The sequence below is a fragment of the Akebia trifoliata genome, chromosome 6 (genome assembly GCF_017979445.1).
Source record: "Akebia trifoliata isolate Shusen 1 chromosome 6, ASM1797944v1, whole genome shotgun sequence".
In the NCBI taxonomy this organism is placed as follows: Eukaryota; Viridiplantae; Streptophyta; class Magnoliopsida; order Ranunculales; family Lardizabalaceae; genus Akebia; species Akebia trifoliata.
Genome location: NC_141380.1, coordinates 15,263,090 through 15,284,473, shown reverse-complemented (window position 1 = coordinate 15,284,473; position 21,384 = coordinate 15,263,090). Strand labels below are relative to the sequence as shown.

Genomic DNA, 21,384 nt, shown 5'->3' with positions numbered 1-21,384 from the left:
TTTCCTCGAGATATGAGTTGAAAATCCGGGGTGTTACAAGCGTCCACCTCCTAGTTGGAGTCGTAAGTCCAGTTGGTTAGAACGAACGTTGATATCAAGTCAATAGGTAGAAATGGCTTCATAATTGAGATTACAGAGATCCGTAAGATTTTGGCAGTCTTTGCTAATGATATCAATAGTATAAAAGGCAAGGTGGAAGCTCTAGAACAGACTTCAAAATCAACAGATATCCTCTTGACGACCCAAAAGGAAAAAAGGTAGAAAAAAAACGTCCACATGAAGTTTTTGAACTCGACGGAGATGAAGAATATGTCGGTGAAAACCCGGTGTTAGCCAATAGGATGTCCCAGTTGGAGTCAACTTTGAAAAGTATAAAGGGAATCGATGAAATTACAGCAAGCATTGAAGTTCTAAACCATATCTCTAGGATTCAATTGCCAAAAAAATTTGTGATACCTGAAATGGATAAGTTCAATGGAGTAGGTTGTGCAAAAACCCATCTCAAAGTATATGTCACTAACATGTGCACTACGGGGATTAGCGATGAACATATGACATTACTATTTCAGCGAACTCTGTCAGGATCAGCTGTACGATGGCTGATGTCTCAAAATCCACCTATAGTAGGTACATGGGAGAATATGTCAAAGGCCTTTTGGCATCAGTACAAATACAGTACCGAAATTGAAACTTCAAGAAAGGACTTGGAGTCAATTAAACAGAAGAATGGGGAAACATTTACTGACTTCATCGGTCGTTGGAGGGCCAAGGCTGTACAAATGTGGGATAAACCTTCAGAGAAATAACAAGTGGCTATTATCTTAAAAAACCTCTCGCAAGGGTATGCTCGACATCTAGTCTCCCAATACTTTCCTACATTTGAGTCTCTATTGCAAGCTGGTAGCCAATTGGAAGATGCTTTCACTTCCGGAATCCTTTCCAATCCTTCTGGCAATAAGTTCAAAAAGTCTTTCACCAATTCCAAGTCTAGAGCTGATCACGCCTATGTAGCCAATATGTTTACTACACTCGTCTAATACTACTATCCTGCCTAGTGACTAAGTTAACCCTAGTCAACCTCGACCACGTAAGAAATTCACCAATCTTGGTATGCCTTTGAGCATTGTCTTTCAGAAATTATTAAGTAAAGGGCTCATTGCACCTCTCCTACCTCGACCTTTACCCAATCCACTCCCCACTTCTCACAATCCAAACTTATTTTGTGAGTTTTACCAAAATCTTGGTCATCTTACTGATCGTTGCGTCACTCTTCGTCATACAGTCCAAGACCTCATTGATGACAAAAAAGTTACTGTCCCTGCCCTTGAGCAGCCAAATGGTACCACCAACCCTCTACCCACTTACCAACCTCCTCAGATTTTGAACATCGTATCCAATACTCAACTCTCATTTGACCCAATCCTTCTCATCCGCTCAATCAATCATAAACCCCCTAGCCCCCCTCTTACCAAAGTGACGGTCCCTGTAGACACCCCTTTTTTGCATCCGCCAGATTAATCAACTCGTCAACCCGATCACAACGATTCCCAATGATGGATGTTATTTCCATTGCTTTATTTTGTTACCAGAAATGTTTCAGAAATCCGGATGAGGTATCTCGAACTACAAAACATTAGAAATCACGCTACGCTAGGAAAATACGATCCCAGAAACATAGAAATCATCATCTTGCAAATAAAAAAAAAACTTCACGATAAAAATCACTAAAAATTGATCAAATTACCAAAATACCCCTAACATCAAAACAACCCTAGAGCCTACATTACGCTTAGGAAAACTCTTTCGAACACATAAAATAATAAATTGGAACCAAAGAAATCATTTCACCAATTTTCACAAATTTTGATAAAATTACGAAAATGCCCCGCATAAAGTTCACAACCATTTCACACAAAAAATTTCATAAATGACACAAACTAATATGTCCATTGAATTTCTTACAAAAAATCGATTCTAAAACATCCTAGAACATTAAAAACCGACTTAAAATGTGAAAAGTCCTCTCCGGTGGCAAAACTGTAATTTCACAATTTTCATAATTAAAAATTTTGAAATTAATAAATAAAACATTAAATAATTAAAGTGAAACATTAATAAAATTAATTTAAAAATTTGAACTAAAAAAATCGATCAATCGGACTCTCATGAAAAATTGTTGAGGGTTCGTGAGATATTTTAAGGACCCCTCCATTTGGGGGTCCAAAGAATTAAAGATATAATAGAGGGGGATTCTCCAAAAATTTAAAGTAAATCAAGCAAGACTAAAGTCAAGGTATTAAAGTCAATCAAGTAAGACTAAAGTCAAAATTAAAGTCAATTAAGCAAGACTAAAGTCAAGATATTAAAAGTCAATCAATTAAGACTAAATTCAAAATATTAAAAGTCAATCAAATAAGACCAAAAGTCAAAATCCTAAAAGAGTTCTAATTAAATAATAACTCTATCTAATAGAGTTCTAACTAAAATACAACTCTACCTAAAATAATTCTAATTAAAATACAATTCTACCTAAAATAATTCTAACTAAAATACAACTCTAACTAAAAGAACTCTAATTAAACACTAACTCTATCTAAATCAACCCATAAAAAAATCTATAAATAGAGGTCCTCACACCTATTTTTGGATCAAATCATAAACCCTAAGAGAAATAGGTCTAAAAGCCCCCTAGCCTCCCATAAACCCTAGTTTTGGATCCCCAACTCCTTACCTAACATTCTTTCTTCGTTTTTAGCCTAAAAAAAACCTAAAAGCCCTTCAAAAATACCCCAAAATCTATTAACAAACTCGAAGAATTCAGATCCAAGAAAGAAGAGATACCTTGCCTCGGAGATCGGAAATCAAATTCGGAAACAGAACGAAGAAAGAAGTACGGTACAAGGAGCAATTTTTGTCGGATCTGAGGGAACAAAGTCTTTGCTATCGGAAAGGTATAACTTCTTATTTTTATTTTATTATTATCTAGGTTTTTTTTAGCAATGTAACCTATTTGGGAAATTAGTAAATACCGACTTTGGCCGGGCGGGGTTGGTGCCTAACACCTTCCAACCCCATAACATGATCCCTGAATTCAGTTTTTTATATTCTAGATTACTTCTTTATCTATTTAGAGTCATTGATCGGTTCCTAGACCGTAATAACTAGGTGGCGACTCCCAAACCTCAAGGGTTAAAAGCGGATCCGCGCACCACGCGGATCGAGGGCGCTTTCAGTCCCTAATGAGGTTTCACCCCCAAATGTAATCTTGGCCAAGAGAGAAGAAGTAAGTTAAAGAATGCAAAGAATTTGAAAAAGAAGACTCAGTCTAACCGCTTGGAAACAGTTTCTGTAATCAAGCCTGTTGTGGGTAATTGTTTTTAGTTGTTTATGAGTCTTAAGTCCAGTTCTTTCTATTAATTCAGTTATCAAGTCTGTCTTTTTATTTCTTATTTTTTTCTAGTCAAGTTAGTTTATCGAGTCTGCAATGGTGTCAGTCGCTCCATCTGAATTTAATTAAATAAAGGAAATTTCTGAATACCTTGAGCGCATTAACGATTTAACTAATAAACTGACTTCAATGAGAAATTCCTTTAATAAGGAACCCCCTTATGAATGAGAAGATAAATGTCTTGCTCGACCTCTAATAAAGAAAGCAAAGAGCATTGACCTCAAAAAAAAAATAATTCCTAAGAAATTCATATTAGAATTAACTTATCCCCATTGAAAAACGAAGAGATGACGAATTTATTCAGAAAATTCTAAAGACTTGCTTACATGGTCCTATGAGGATATGTCGGTTAAGTTTGGAGTGTTGTTCAACATGAAATATATACCCATCCTGTGATAACACCACATGTACAAACTAGAATAGACTTACATAGTCAGAGGAGAGATTACAAAATGTATCAGTGCTAGACTTTTAAAAAGTTTACTATTTTCATATCGATGGAATAGTTGAAGCAGCCAGTAAAAATCTCAAGACAATCATCGTGAAAATGTGTCAATTATACATCACACTGGGATTGGCCAGAGAAGTTACATATTACACTTCAATACAGTCTTCCACTCGAGTCACTCTAGTGTATGATATGGAAGCAATCTTACCGGTTAAAATGGAAAATCCCGCATCTCAAGGTCTTGATGGAAGTCAATTGTTAGAAATAGATTGGGTCTATCAACGGAGAGGAGTCACTCGCATGTTTGACAAGAAAGTCAAAGTTCATCACTTACAAGTCAAGTATTTAACCATCAGACTACAAAAAAAAATTAAGCACTCTTCCTTAATCATAAGAGGAAGTTTGAACCCAATTGGAGAGTTTCAATCATTAAAGAAATACTATCTGGAAAAACTGTCAGACTTCAAGATCATGATGGAATCGAATTACCAGAACTAACCAACCTTGACCAGATCAAGCAGTACTACATTTAAGGAGGTCATCTTCTGTGGAATTAATTTTCCTACTACCTAGTTCAATATCTTTTTTCTCAGTCCTTTGCAATCTTTTTCAAAAAATAAAAAGGAAATGCCTTTTTCTTTCTCAGCCAGATCACCCAACCTAGGGTAGGAAAATTCGAACTACGTTTAGGTCTAATCCCCAAATTCTGGGGTACGTAGGCAACCTGAGAAGTTACTTCATGCCCAATTACATCAAAGTAAAAAACATATATAAATAGATTTCCCTACAAGAAATCCTGAAAGAAAGAAATTCCAAAGAAAAAAAAAATATCTTCAAAATGGAGAAGAAAATTCAAAGAAAAATAAAATAAATGCCACGCAAGGTGCATTTGGATTTTTGAGCCTAAAAATTCCTTTCATTTTATGCCCAGTCCTAAGCCTACCCATAAAAGTCCACATAAGTATTGTGCGAAAAAGTCAAGGAAGATAGCAAAACATGATCAGACAGTAACTCCAGAAGTTCAAAATGAAATAAAAAGAAAAATGAAGCCTGCTAGGTTGAAAACCCAAAAGGGCAACTTAGGCAAAAATTAGGGCAAGCTCGCAAGGTTGAAAATCTGAAAGGAAAACCTTGACAACAATCAGAGCAAAGAAAAGAGAAAAAATTGTAAGCTCGCTAGATCGAAAATCTAAAAAGGCGATCTAGGCAAAAGCTAGAGCATGCTTGCTAAATTAAAAACCTGAAAAAGTAATATAGGCAAAACTTAGAGTAACCAAAAAATAAAAAAAAAATCTCCGTTAATTTGAGACGCTGAAAAGGTGGTCCGAACCAAAACATCAGAAGTCCGAATGATCAAGTTTCAATACCCAATTTGAACCAAATATAGACTCAGTAGATACAAGTATCTTATTTGTGATTGATCTGAAGAGTTTCATGTCCCCAAACGAACAGGCGGGGAGAAAGAACAAATTCTATGATGAATTTCAAAAAGAAATATTTTGTTCCAATTTCTTTGAGCCTGACTCAAAATCTTTAATATAAAAAGTCAAAATTAAAAGTTAAACCTTTATTGCGCTTGCGATAATCAAGGATTTCAAACTTTCATAAGAAGGGCACTTCTTTTTTCTAAAGAGTACAGTTTCCCCCTTTACACTCGGGACATTCGTTTTCAAATTATGTTCAATTATCCCTAGTGCAATATTCTCTGTCAACTATGGGCATTTTGATTCTGAAGCTTGGTCAATTTCAACCCCAAAGGATAAAGTTAACTTTGAATTAAAGGTTACCCTCTTGATAGCAATTTTGAAAACTCTCAAGATTCAAAGAAAGTTAAAATGTTTACCAGACCTTCATAAAATCCAATTTTTTATTTAAAAAAAATCAAATGCGATGTAAATCCCCCATTTATTCCAAAAAAATTAGTTCATTACTCTTTCCCTTTGAGTAGGTAGAGTAGAACTTCCCAAAAAAATTAGTTCATTACTTTTTCACCCTGGGCAGGTATAGTACACTACAAAATAAACGATCTTCACCGGCGTTTTAAAATTGTCGCCATATTCTATGGAAGCATCGGTATTATATTTCAACGGCGGTTGGCATTTGACTGGCAATTATGGCATCGAGGAAAGTTATAGCGGTGGTTATAAAACCACCAGAAATAATATATTTTTTTCCAACAATTTTATGACCCATTACCGGTAGTTACAAAATACCGATACAAGTTTTTTTTACATGTGTATTTGTCTATTAGTGGCGTTTATGAATAGCCGGCAATACATAATATGAACGACGCTTCTTAGAAACCGCCACTGAAATAATGTATTAGAGGCAGTTTAAAAACTGTCGGTAATATATAATATTAACGGCATTTCTTAGAAACCGTCGTTAATAATGTATTAGAGGTGCTTAAGAAACTATTAGTAATATAGGTTATTGACGGCATTTATGAGGAATTGCTAGTAACTCATGAATTAGAAGGCGCTTTTATGAACCGCCGGGAATACATAACATTAATGGCTTTACCTGCAAACCACTGCTAAAGCATGCATTTAGAGGCGCTTTAGTAACCGCCGGTAATAAAATTACAATTCAAAAAAAAAACCCTATATAGACAACCTGAAATTAGAAAACAAGTGCAATGGCAAGTGCAGAGGAGGAAATGACAATGGCACTTAGTATTTCTAAACGCTGTATCAACCACTCATTTGCTAAAAAATTGTGGAAAAAAGAACTAGATGGTTTGCTAACATAGATTTAGTTGTGCCATTGATCCGCATCAATTCTTTTGCAGTAGCAGAGTAGTAAGAACATTAACAACTGACCCCATAATAAGAACATTAACAACTAAAACTATCAATTTTTTTTACCCAAAATGAACAGTTGATTTTTCAATAAATTATTGGTCGAATGAATTATTGATGTCACAATTACCTATCAAAAAAACTAATTAGAATTATTATTTCTTAGAAGGTTTTGATTTGTGCCTGTAATTTTGTCTGAGACATTCTGAAACAAAGTGAGACATCACAATACAATCTATACAAAATGAAATATTGAACAAAACATTCAATTCACGACTTGTACAGTCTCGGAATGTTCAAAACCGATACATCTTGGACGATACATTTCGAGATGGTACGATATTTTGAACCTTGGGTACAAAGTAATTTGGGCTTTTGGATGAAATGGTGAAAGGAAGTTAATTCAACATACAAAAGATCATACAGAAACATGTCATGTTCAATCAGAAAAAAGTTTTCTTAAATTTCAACCACAATCAACACAATAGAAACAAATTGTGGATATGAAATAATAATAATAATAGAAATAGAAATATAAAGTAGAAATGAAAGATGGGCCAACCAATTGTCTTTCATTAACTGAAGAAATGTTGCCGCTTGGAGCAGCAACTAGAGGAAGTTCCCATCCAGAAGGATCCAGTTATTTCGCTTGAACAGAAGAGTCAAAGGGTGCAGACGCATCTGCATTTATGGAATTTCCTTTGTTTTGTAAATTTAAAAAAAAAATACGTAAATGACTGTTGAAAAAACTAAAAATGATAAAAGAAGAGAACAATGAGCATGGCTTACTACATGGAACTATGGCTAGAGCCAGTGCATTACTGTCCTATATTATGGATGCATTGGGAGTTATAGAAGCATTTAATCCCTACACAATAAGTAGAAAAAAAATATGAAATGGGAGCACATGCAACAGAATAGATGTTAGCTGAAATAATAATGCTCTTTCAAGATCAAGAGGCTTACGATTAGATCTCCAACATCCAAGTAGTTCCTGAATCAGCATATGCACATATTACTGATATTGGTGTCCTCCAAATGGGTATCCTACCTTTGATATCAGAAAATACGATTGAAATTACAGAGATGAAGAAGATTTATTAAATAGATGGGATGTTTATATCACGTGTAATGTATTTTAACTGTTGTAGAACAACAAAAAATAAATTATATGAGATATTCCAATTCCAATCCAATGGTGTCGACATTTTTTTATACTAGAAGCAATTAAATCTGGGTACTCCATCTAATTAATTAAATTAGAAAGAGAGTAGCCGAAGCCATGTTGTTGATTGGTGATATGTGAAAACAACAGCAACAGGAGTAAGTTTGAAGCAATAAAAAAGATAGGATGAGATTATGGATTAACTTTGTGGATGAATGAATGGTTGTGGTCTTCACTCCCTCACACTATCATATATCCTCTACTCTTCCTCCTCTTACCTTACAATTCCTTTGTTCATGATTGTATTGGACATGGGCCAAGTGTGTTACTGTTTCCATGTGTGGATAAGAAAAAAATAAAACCCCAATAAAATCTTCTACACATATAATGACTACAAGTGATATATTTCTGAAATTACAAGTATACAACTATGGGCCAAGTGTGTCACTATTTCCAAGTGTGACTTCTTTCCTTCCTCACTTATTCCAGTCACCTAGACAGTTACATGGACAGATAAAAAAAATCTAATCTTTTTTATTTTATTTGTCTACCACCCTAAAAGTTCTAAATTCACTCCTACCATACTAATCTCAACCATATCCTTTCTCTAACCACAAAAGGCCCCCCTCGCTGGCTTCTACAACTCAACACAATCACAGGTGATATGAATTCTTTGGTTTCATTCAATGTAAAGGAGATGATAAATTTATATAAACCCAATACAAAAATCAGCCCAACCCTTTCTTCAAGAACCTAGAAGAAGAAATCAAAAGACATTATATATCAAGTTGAAAGACATTTTATATCTTCAAGTACTATGATCTCCATCATAGTACTTTGGCTGAAAATTAAAGACAGACATCTGAATAACATATCAGTAGTTTATTCACATTCCTAATATTAACAGATGTATTATTTAAAGATGGTTCATAAAACATCTTCCAATCTACGGATGCAAAAGAAAGTGCATTAGTAACATAGAAGATCAAGACAGGGAAAGGACACTCAAAACAAATGTAAGAAAAAAAACAGTGTGAGCTCATTATATTCAAGTCAATAATATGGTAAATCTACATTCTGAGCATATTAATTTGTTTTAGAGCAAAGGAAGCTTGTATATGGGTTTAAGCAGATGTTATCTTAAACATAGGGAAAGTAAAGGACCAAGACAACAACAAAGGGCATCTCCTATTATAAAATGGTTCATTGGGTAATAGAACCACGACTCATTGTTTAAGGTTTCTGATGATCCTGAGTTGGATAGCCCAATCTAAGGTCAAACAAGCGAAGGGAGATTCCAAAAATAAAATCAAATACTCAAACCTAGTTTGAATTTTGAACAAATTATCCATGGTTACACCTCTGGGGACCATCATATCATCAAGCTCATGTTGTTCTCAGATTTTACAAACTCTACCAACAAAATCTCTACTTCTAGTTTGAAAGAGACATCTAATAGCTAAAGATTGCCAAAGTTCGTTTTATGTAGGCTTACCCAAAACTGCAAGCACTCTCCAATTAACAAAAAGTCCCAATATATAAGCCAGCATAATCTCGATCTCGATTGTGACAGAGAGCTACATAGAAAGAAAACAGAGAGATCAAACTTGTTTGATTATAAGGATTACTTATTATTAGTATAATTTAGTCCGTGTCACCCCAGAGCATTACTCAAAAGCTTACTATGTAGGAGATTACATCCACACCAAATCCTTCCAACAACCTTACCTTCTGTATCCCATATACAGAAACCAAGAATCCTACACACAATTGGCAAATTAAAAGTAGTTAAGAATAATACAATAATCTAACAGTAGTCAATTTATCATGGCTTGTTGGATCAAGAAACACTACCTGAAGTTGGGAGATCCTTCCTCTCAAATCTGCTTTAATAGCTGCTGGAATAGTTGCCGAGTCCACACAACTTCTCAGAGAAGCTACTTTCTAGCGTGGAGAAAAAATATAATTCAAAATTTGATTCTCAGATTCGGAGAAAGCGGAGAAAGCATAATTAAGTGTGCAAAAGCAAACAATCAAATGTTGGGCATGCTATGGATTTGGGATAATTCTTCAAAGTGAAGAGATGATAGAACTCTTAACAGCCGTTTAATTAATGTCATGTGAGTCAATCATAACCAACTAACACAAGAGCAGATGGTTCCCCAAGTTTAAAGCTTCCCAAAGTTAGAAGATGAGTGTGCAACAACAACGGACAAAGAATGCAACTCCTTTTCCTTCCAAATAACATAATGCTTTTAAAAAGTAATCAGCATCCCAGGGAATCTCTTTTGTAAAAATTTCGATTTATAACTACTAACTACCCTCAATCACCATCACCAGGGAGATACCATAACATGAAGTCAGGATAGGATAGGTAAACGCATTACAAGTAAGAGTGCGAAAAACATGCTTTCCCATATCAGGCAGAGCGCTCTTGAAAGCTGATCAAATACACTGTCAAGGTTTGACTGAATGAACTCTTACCAAACATACTTGTTTACTAGCATGTCACAAGAAAAGAGAAATATATGAAAAAAGTAGCATAAAAGAAATGGTTTGAAATATAAGAAAAGACAAAAAAAAAAAAAGGAAAGGATGAAGAAGGTAAGCTCCCTCCAAAACTTTTGAGAAGTTTGTCAGACGTTAGCCTCAGCTTCAAATGTCTCCCCCTCCACAAGCTCCGGGACATCATCATCATCCTCCTCTTGTGTCACACCTGCACGTGCTCCTGCTCCCGCACCCAGTGCCTGCTTCTGGAACTGTTCGGCGAGCATTCTAAGGTTGTCCAAGTTATCTGGCCTTGAAGAAAATAAATTAAAATAAAAAATAATGCCTAATGTCATCATTATCACACTTGGCCTCGATGTTTTTGAGGTCAATTTGCGCATAGGTTCACCAACCATCCATTTTAGGTGTGCATCAACCCATAAGTTCCCCAATAGAATTACACTAGGCAAGGGCATCTTCTTTGGGGTTTAAGAGGGTAAAAGAGAAAAGACAATTATCCCAAGAAATATGACCAAGACCATAATCAATCACATGCATTCAACCTAGGAACTTCAAGAAAAAACAACAAGGTTTAAGTTAAAACACAAAGTGCTCACAATTGAAGCACAACATGCACTTCAACCCATCCATTTACTGATAACTTTTTTTTTTTTTGGATAGGTAAATGCAAGATACATTAAATGTGGCTGGATGACCAACAAAAAGAGTATAGAACAAGACACTCAAACTGCAACAAAGCTAAATAATAGACCCACTCCCATCTCCCCATGAAGTCCTCAAAGAAGACTCCTTTGAACTCAATGAACACCTTACACCAAAAGAAAAGAAAACCTTTGATGGACACGATAATACTCTCAAAATAGGTCTCATTTCCTTCAAACATGCGACGATTCCTCTTTTTCCAAACACCCTAACATACAACAAAAGGCAAAATAGGCCATGATATGCGTTTAGTCTGCAAGAACGAAGTGCCTAAGCCCATCCAAGCCTTGAAAGGACCTTTAACCGTACAAGGGAAGCAACCCATAACGCCAAAGAGATCCCAGAAGTACATCCAAGTCTCCCGAACGAACAAGCAATGAAATAACAGATGCCCGACTGACTCTCTGTCCCACCTACACATAATGCAAAATATCAGAGTACAAAGCCCCCCCCTTTTCCTCCTCTGGATAAGACTATCCAATGTCAGAATGCTCTCCCAAAAACGGACCATATAAAGAATGAAACCTTCGACGAGACTTTTGGTCCCTAAATCGCAGCAGCTAGGAAGTCTACCCTGTTGTCCTCTTGTAAAGCCCCACATAAAGATTTTTCCGAGAATAGTCCATCCTTAGCCCCCTTCCAAATCCACATGTCAACAGATAATTTGGACTCTAGAGTATATACATAACTTTAACACTCAAAACACCTAAATAATAGCCACGCACTACATTGGTTCTTGATTAACCTTTTCTATTACGAGAAGTGCAATGCACAATGCTTTCACAAATAATCTACTAGATTATTCAAAGATCAGCCCCATTTAGTATTTCTAACACATAATTCTGCAAATACAATCTATTAATCTTTAATCTAATAACCTGTGACCATATAAACTTGCAGCTATCATCTGTCACAGCCACTCCCTTCTTGTGAAATTCTGAGTTGGCATCAGCATCCATGACAATAACACCACCACCTTGCTGTAAGAAATAATATAAGCAAAAAAAAGCCAAAAAAATGCTTGGACTTGACAACTTGTGTATCTCATGCTTATTAGACCATAAAACTACAAACCAGAATTTCTAATTATCAAGTAACATAGCTCACAACTGTACTAGATTAGAAACGAAAACATCTGCTAGCACCATACATTTTCAAGTGTACTTTCATTTTCTTCCTGTAGCATATAAAACTGCAATTAGATAGCAAAACCATAAAATAAGGAAACCTTACAAGAATATCATTTCTGAGTGACCATGTTATATCTAAGTTTAACGATTGAAGCTTAATCAAAATAGAAGCAAAAAATTTATATACTGAGGAGCTGAACGCTGATTGCCACTTTCTCACATATTCAAATTCCCTAAATCTGAAGGCATCCTGCATACTAGTGGAAAAAATATAAAAGAGATAAATGATCTATTACCAAGCAAAGGCAGCTACATAGTTGGTTGATTTCCTTACATTATTATAAAATTACATTCAACAAAATATATTGTTTTTACCAAGCTTTCAAAATTTTGGACAAGGATGAAACCATTTCAAGCTAAAACATTGTGAACAATATATTATTACTGATATATAAACCAAAAATTAAAAAATTCCTCCATAAATTTTTTAAAACCTGTATAAGCATATCCAATTCAAGATTCTACACAAAATCCACCATCCAAGTAACAATATTACCTAAAAAATCTATAGTTTTATAAAGAAAAGGAACAAAAACTCCAAAATTCATGAAAAAAATAACCTTCAAGATGAAAATAAATGAGATTTATTAAAGTAAATAAGGTTTTAAAAAAAAACTTTACAAACCTCAAATCTATAGAGCTTCTATGTCTTCTACGTCTTCTACGTCTTTTGTAGGGATGAAAATCGTAACAGAGACTAAGAGGATATGATAAGAAGAGATTGGGAGTTAGGGCAAGAGAGTAAGATGGATAAAGAGAGCCCTGATAAAATAACCGCAAGGAGTTGAGCTTCTACGACTTTTGTAAGGATGAAAACTATAACAAAGACGAAGAAGGTGTGAAAAGGAGAGATTTGGAGTTAGGGTAAGAGAGTGAGATAGAAAGAGAGAGTGCGAGCAGGAGATGGAATGAAATCAAGGGAGACGTATAGTGCAAAAGGGAGAGAGGAAACAAAAATGAAAGATTGGCGCCAAAATATTGGTGATTCGTCGACAATTTCCCAAAAACGCTGTCGATGTTGCTGTGTTGGCGGCGGTTCACGGCAAAATCGCCTCTAAAAATGATTTTTTCTAGGTAAATATGAGTTGGGTGGCGTTAGCAAAAGTTGGTGTGGCACTAGAAGCTCTCTTATTTTACCCAAATGAGTTGAGATTCAACTCTATGTAGGACTGTCAGTGGATGCTTATTGGTTCGGATGCAGAAATATCTAACTTCAAATCCAAAAATTTTATCTAATATCCGAATTCGAATTCGAATCGAATAATATACGATAATTTCATTATTAAAAATAATTATTATATATTATATTATTTATATAAAAAATTAATCAAATAAAATAATATATATTATATATTATTTCAATTCGGATATTATCGGATTCGAAACGCTAATATCCGAATCCATATCCTATAAGGATTCGAATATATAAAACTATCTGAATTCAAATTCAATATTAGAAATTTTCGGATAATATCCGATTTTTTGAATTCGAATTTTCTTCTATCCATTTATACCCCTAACTCTATGAACATCTAAACCGATTTAGATACAAATTTTTTTATATTTATTTCAACCGATTTAATCAAGATGAAGTTTTACACAGTTTTTAAACTCGAGCACTTGAATTGAATCGGTCTCCAACTAATCTAAAAGGATAAAAAACTTGCAAGTCTACTCAGATGAAATAAATAAATATATTTAACATATCAGTATTTTTAAGATACATCTCCTAAAAAATATCATATATAGCCAATTAAATTGGTTAAGTTTCTGATCCAAGGTGGTTCATTTTTGGGATAACTCAGTCGAGATGAGGAGTTGAGTCAGTTGATCTGCCAAGTTAACTTGGCAAGTTGGGTTCACAAAGTTTTAGGATCAAGACACCTTGAAATCCAATCAAGTGAAATTGACTCAGTCAAGTTTTGAGTTGACTCAATGAGTTCTAAAACTATGATTTTATGTGCTAATGTGTAGTAAGGTGAATATTTCATTGTGCACCCTGTGATATCAACCATTTCGTCGACTAGTCTTTGAATAGTTTGAGAAATATAGGGAGTAAAATGGTGCCCTCAAAGAGATCTGTGGCAATTACTCATTCAAATTTTTTTCCCTTCTTAGTTGTTAATTTGTTTTTGTTTTTGTTTCTTTTTTTACTGGTAATAAAAATTATTATTTAAGATATAAATTTGGATATTTTGTGAGTGTAGGGGAGAGAAGCTAAACAAGATAGCTTTAGAAGCATGGATGAAAGGGAAAAAGGCCTCGGATCTTGAACACACACTCAAATTGTTTAATGAGATAAAAGGGAAAGGGTTGAAAATCTTCTAGAAAAAATTATGAAAACATCTGCAACTTTTGTTAAAATTCCCATTCAAGTACACTATTCATTTTACTTCAAAAAACATGCATAATGAGATTACAGAGATTTTAAAGTAATGATTTCGTCTCTCTTATAAAAGGTAGCGAGATCACTAATATTTATTCGAAAAGTGACAATCTTGCTAAAAGCTAGTGAGCTTGCTGCTTTTTATATTTTGAAAGTGACGATATCACTAAAATAGTGTGTGTGAGAAAGGGAAAATTTTTATCACTTATAATTATAATCAAACAAACTAAATGCGTTTACGGCGAATCATTAATTACTACCATTAAAGACTGTATTACCGACGTTTAAAAAACGCTATAAAACATATTTTATAAATTTAATTAATTTAAAAAATGAATGGATTAAATTATTGGCGATTCTAAAGAAAAAAGTCGTTGTTTCATGTGTATTAGCGACACCTGATGACCGTCGTTAAGTCTTTTGTATACATTTAAAAAATATTTGAACTAATTACCAGTGGTTTAGTAGAAAATGTCATTGTTTCATATGTATTAAATCAATTTTATACCATTAAAAATATTCAAGCTCATTAATGGCGTTTGATTAAAATGCCGTTATTTAAGAAATATTACCGGCCATTTAGTAGAAGCTGTCGTTGTTTCATTTGTATTAGCCGCACTTTTTTAACCGCTGTTATATCTATTTTATACATTTAAAAAATATTCAAGCTAATTAACCGTGTTTTAATAAAAACGCCTTTATTTGAGTAATATTACCGGCGGTTTAGTAGAAAATGTCGGTGTTTCACATGTATTAGCGGCACTTTCGAACCGCCATTATAGCTATTTTTATATATTTAAAAAATATTCAAGCTACTTAATGATGGTTTCATTAAAACGCCGTTGTTTGAGTAATATTATCGACGGTTTAGTGTAAAATGCCGATGTTTCACATGTATTAGAGGCACTTTCGAACCGTCGTTATATCTATTTTTATACATTTAAAAAATATTCAAGCTAATTAACAGCGTTTTCATTGAAACGCTGGTATTTTATACTATTACCAGAGGTTTTAAACCGCCGTCTACTATTTAACAAAATTTAAAAAATATTGATGATAAGATTTCCTATGGTTTAAGAGCAAATGCCATTGTTGGTCTGCAATTAACGGCGGAGTTTATAAAACGCTGTTAAATTTCTGCCGTTAAAACCACCCATTTTTGTAGGGGTAGGACTCCCAAAAAGCTTAGTTCATTACTCTTTCACTCCGAGTATGTAGAGTAGAACTTCCCAAAAAAATTAGTTCATTACTCTTTCACCCTGGGCAAGTAGAGTAGGACTCCCAAAAACTTAGTTCATTACTCTTTCACTTCGAGTAGGTAGAGTAGAACTTCCCAAAAAAAAAATTAGTTTATTACTTTTTCACTTCGAGTAGGTAGAGTAGAACTTCTCAAAAAAATTAGTTCATTACTCTTTCACCCTGGGCAGGTAGAGTAGGACTCCCAAAAGCTTAGTTCATTACTCTTTCACTCCGAGTGGTAGAGTAGAAGTTCCAAAAAAAAAAACATAGTTCATTACTCTTTCACTCCGAGTAGGTAGAGTAGAACTTTCCAAAAAATTAGTTCATTATTCTTTAACCCTAGGCAGGTAGAGTAAGACTCCTGAAAGCTTAATTCATTACTCTTTCACTCCGAGTAGGTAGAGTAGAACTTCCCAAAAAAAAAAATAGTTCATTACTCTTTCACTCCAAGCAGGTAGAGTAGAACTTCTCAAAAAAAATTAGTTCATTACTCTTTCACTCCGAGCAAGTAGAGTAGAACTTCCCAAAAAAATTAGTTCATTACTCTTTCACCCTGGGCAGGTAGAGTAGGACTCCCAAAAAGCTTAGTTCATTATTCTTTCAATCCGAGTAGGTAGAGTAGAACTTCCCAAAAAAAATTAGTTCATTACTCTTTCACCCTGGGCAGGTAAAGTAGGACTCCCAAAAAGTTTAGTCCATTGCTCTTTCACTATGAGTAGGTAGAGTAGAACTTCCAATACAAAAAAAAAATAGTGCATTACTCTTTCACCCCGAGCAGGTAAAGTAGGACTACCAAAAAAGAAAATTCATTACTCTTTCACCCAGGGTACGTAGAGTATAACATTTAACTTCTTCTCAACTTTTGCTCAGATTTTTCTCAAACCTCAATTTTTTTTCAAGTTTTGTTTAAAGTCAGTTTTTTTCTCAGGTTTTCCTAGATTTTATGTTTTACCTAGATTTTACTCAGTTTTACTCGAATTTTGCTCAGACCCTTTGAGATTTATCTCAGATTTTTATGCACATACTTGCACATTTTAGTCAGGGAGAATTTTCTAAAATTTAAAGATTTGACACCGTCAGTGAGAGCTCTCGCTCGATGACCTGACAACCTTTTGTTCGGGGAGAGTTTTACCCTCAAGTCAATCATGTAAGACTTAAGTCAAAATCCTAAAATCAAGTCAATCTAATAATTCCAAAGTCAAACCCTAATCTATCTAATAGAATTCTAATTAAACTCTAAAACTATCTAATAGATTTCTAATTAAACTCTAAAACTATCTAATGTAATTCTAATTAAACACTAACTCTATCTAAAATAATTCTAATTAAACACTAACTCTATCTAAAAAGCACCTAAAAAAATCTATAAATAAGGGTCTGTACAACCTATTTTTGTATAAACAAATAAACCCTAAGAAAAGTAGGCCAAAAAGCTTCCCATAAACCCTAATTTTGAAGTCCTAATTCCTTACCTAACTTCCATACCCTAACTTTAGCTCAAAAAACACTTAAAAATCCCTCAAAAACACCCAAAAATTCATAAACAAATCAGAAATATTCAGATCTAAGAAGGAGGTACTTCGTCTTGGAGGTCTGAAGTGAATTCGGTGACAGAAGAAAGAGAGGAGTACTATACGAGGAGTTGTTCTATCAGATTTGAGGGAACAAAATCGTTGCGTTGCAAAGGTAAATATTTTTTATTTTTTTTATTATTATTATTTAGGTATTTTTAGCAATGTAATCGTTTTTGGGAATTAGTAGAGAGCGGCGTTTGCCTAGCGGGGTTGATGTCTAACACCTTCCAACCCCATAATATGATCCCTGGACTCTGTATTTTTTAGTAGATTCGTTATTTGTTTATCCGTTTCGAGTCAATGTTCGGTTCCTAGACCGTAATAACTAGGTGGCGACTCCCAAACCTCAAAAGTCAAAAACGGATCCGTGCACCCCGCGAATCGAGGGCGCTTTCACTCATTAGGTTGAAAATCCAAAATGAGTGCCTAAGCAAAAGTCAGAGCAATCATAAGTTCCAATCTCACCTAATTGAAAATGATGATTTAGCCACCAATCTAGCTTAATGGTTGATTTGAAAGATGATTTTCATGAACTTTGCCCACTCAATTTCTCTCATGCTCCCAACTTTACTAACCCTTCAACTAGTTCTACTAACCCTTCATGAGTCATAGTGATGATATTCTCGACTATGTTTTTTTCTTCCTCACAGTATTCCCATTGTTAGTTTGTCCATGGTTCTAAGGCTCCTACTTGGCCTACCTTGGCTACCGTTCTAGTATGTCAATTCCCTCACCCCGATCTATGAACTCTCACAGGTATCCATATTTGACAAGGTACTCTATTGTAAACCTTAGACTGTTGTATGAAGCCACCATATGCCCATAGTCTTTGTAAAACATGTAATACATGCTTAGATCATTGTTCTTTGGGTTCCAGTTTATAGTTTTGGCCATTTTAGGAAATCCATGATTTTGATAATGTTGAAGATCTTTTTTGTCGGGGTGTTTAATGACATGAGTCCAAGGGAGAGCTCAGGCAATGGCCTCAACCTTTAATTTTCTTGTGGTATGATTTATTTTTTATTTGATGGTTTTTCCTGATAAATGGGTGTGTATGTGGCTTTCTGACTCGGTTTGTGGTATATTGAATAAGGTATCCGAGTTTTGATCTTGGTTTATACTTCTTGTAAATTGGAAGAGAAAGTTTCAACAGAGTTGATGGAATGACAAAACTACCCTTGCCCGTAGATATCTAAACAACGTTAGGGCCATATCTTCTAGGTTGGCTAAGATTCTTCAACATTTTAGAACTTTTTTACCCTTTTGTAGCACCATAATCTATTAGTAATAGGAAAGGTAATCCATTGATCAAATGTTCTATTGTACAAAGTGAACTTTGGAGTACTAAAATTGCTTAGGATGATCAAGTGTGTGATTTTGTCCATGAAGGGATTCCCTCGATCGTTTTGCATGACTGCTACTGTCAATTGGTCTTTCACCCTTCCTCGACTTAAATCAAATAACTAGTCAAAATCGGCCTTCTTCCTAAGTACCTCAACAACCTTTTATCTTCTTATGCAATCTTGACTTCCCCATTTTTTATCTTGACGCCTCTCCCTATCATAAATGTACTCATCACCATGCCAACATCTTGGTGGAAGTGGGTAATACTCCTGATCTTCAAAATATTCCCGAGCCTCCTAAAGGGTTATCCCTAGGTATTTTTCTGATGTATTGCCTACCTCTCCCCTCATTGTTGATGTATTGTTGGGTGGGAAGATTTTTTGTGGCTCTAGATTTCCATCCTTCGCCTTTGGCTACACTACCATTCTCGATGTTCTTGGTGTCAGCTTTGTTTCTCTTTTGTTATCCACCTGAGGATCAGTTAGTGTGTCTAACTGTGCTCCGAGTAAGTTGTTCTCATGTTGGATCTCAATCACCTGATCACTCGATATCGTGAAGTTTTGTTGTAACTTTATGATCTGATTATAAAGACTAGGGAGTGGTCTTGATTTAATGAAGGATGATTCCTCGACCGATTCCATCAAGATGTAGATGGAAGTTCCTAAATTTGGTTGTGCATGGTCCATAGTTTGGTTGGTGATGTTATTTTGCTATGGTAAAATGGATGACAACTTGTTATGATTCGAGTTCCCACGAATGGCACCAAAACTGTGGAGGATTTTTAAAGCCACATTCCTCGAGATAAGTAATGTTTTTTTATCAAACTTCATATGCCTTGCTCTACTGGCTCTTTTGTTTCAATGGATGTCTCATCAATCTTGCTCATAAACTCCAAAAGATGAGATGAGGTCAGATATGAGTTTTTGCTGTTGAATTTGCAGAAGGTCCCAGTATGGTGCCTACCAATGATTCTTTGATGATTAGGTTAGATTGGAGTAATATTGGAGGATAAAATTGAATTCAGATAGCTTAGAGGAGATGATGAATAGCGAAACTCAGAAGGGTGATTTTGCTAAGCTTGATTTTGTTATCCAAAATCTTAAGCTTTTGTCTTACTTTGAGTGGGGGTTTTATAACCCCGTGTTTGGACAAGTGTCTCCATATGATTTACGCAAGTGTACAAGTCGAGTGGGTTATGAACTAGCTAGTGGTTACGTTCTTGAGTTCTATTCCCACACCTCACTAATGCTTGCACTTGAGTTTGATTAAAAATATCTCAATGTATTAATTGTTGAGTTGACCTGATTTCATGGTTTTGGGGTTGGTGAGTCAGAGGATTTCATTATTAGCTATGTTTTGATAAGTGTTAGTGGATAACGTTTTAAATACGACGATATCTTTTGTAATTTTGAATTTAGATTGCCTTGAATGTTGAGGTAAAAGCTCAGATGTTACAGTCTTCCCTTCCCACGGTGAACATTTTTGCAGATTCATAAGTTGAGCTTAATTTCTCAAGAACTTTTGGGTCACATGTCATTTCTCTATGTCATAACTTAAATAGGCTTCATATGGATTATAGTAAAGAGACTAATCTATTATTAGGAGGGATTGATGCTTAATATTGGGACCTTAAGGGCCTGTTTGGATACCAGGAGCAGAACTACTCTTCCAAAAAACAGAAGCTGAAGTACTCTATGGAGGAGTTGGAAAAGTAATTCTGTGCAGAAATGGCGTTTGGCAATCAACTCTATGAAGTACTGGCAGAAGTACTTTTGTGTTGGAAGTCTGTTTGGGAACCATACTGACTTCTCATGACTTCTAGAAAAAAGACCAGAATACCCTTATATTATACCAGTTACTGTTTTTTATCTTTTAGTGTCATAATATGCCTTCAAACTATACTGTTTTTGACATTTTAACTATAATATTAATATAATATAATATAATAAATATTAATATAATATAATATAATATTTTAAATATTAAATATTAATATAATATGTTTAAATCCATTATACTTAAAATTTTTAAAAAAAATTGACTGACTGTTTTTGACAAAATATGACATAATATTTTATAAAAAAAATTGACAGACTATCTTTTAGTGTCATAATATTCCTTCAAACTATATTGTTTTTTACATTTTAACTATAAATATTAATATAATATAATATAATAAATATTATTATAATATAATATAATATTTTAAATATTGAATATTAATATAATGTGTTTAAATCCATTATACTCAAAATTAAAAAAAAAATTGACAGACTGTCTTTTAGTGTCATAATATGCCTTCAAACTATATTATTTTTGACATTTTAACTATAAATATTAATATAATATAATATAATAAATATTAATATAATATAATATAATATTTTAAATATTAAATATTAATATAATGTGTTTAACTATAAATATTAATATAATATAATATAATAAATATTAATATAATATTTTAAATATTAAATATTAATATAATGTCTTTAAATCCATTATACTCAAAATTAAAAAAAAATAATTTAATATTAATAAATGTTTCTTTTGTTTGATTTAAGGGCAAATGAATTAGA

General features: G+C 34.1%; 1 long non-coding RNA gene across 1 annotated transcript; it reads right to left on the bottom strand.

The window, feature by feature from the left end:
* Positions 1 to 9,354: 9,354 nt before the first annotated feature.
* LOC147400306 (uncharacterized) lies at positions 9,355 to 9,853 on the bottom strand. The gene is made up of 3 exons (XR_015178991.1): positions 9,717 to 9,853; positions 9,591 to 9,622; positions 9,355 to 9,439 (listed from the first exon to the last, which is right to left on the bottom strand). It is a non-coding gene; the product is annotated as an uncharacterized LOC147400306 (long non-coding RNA).
* Positions 9,854 to 21,384: the final 11,531 nt, after the last annotated feature.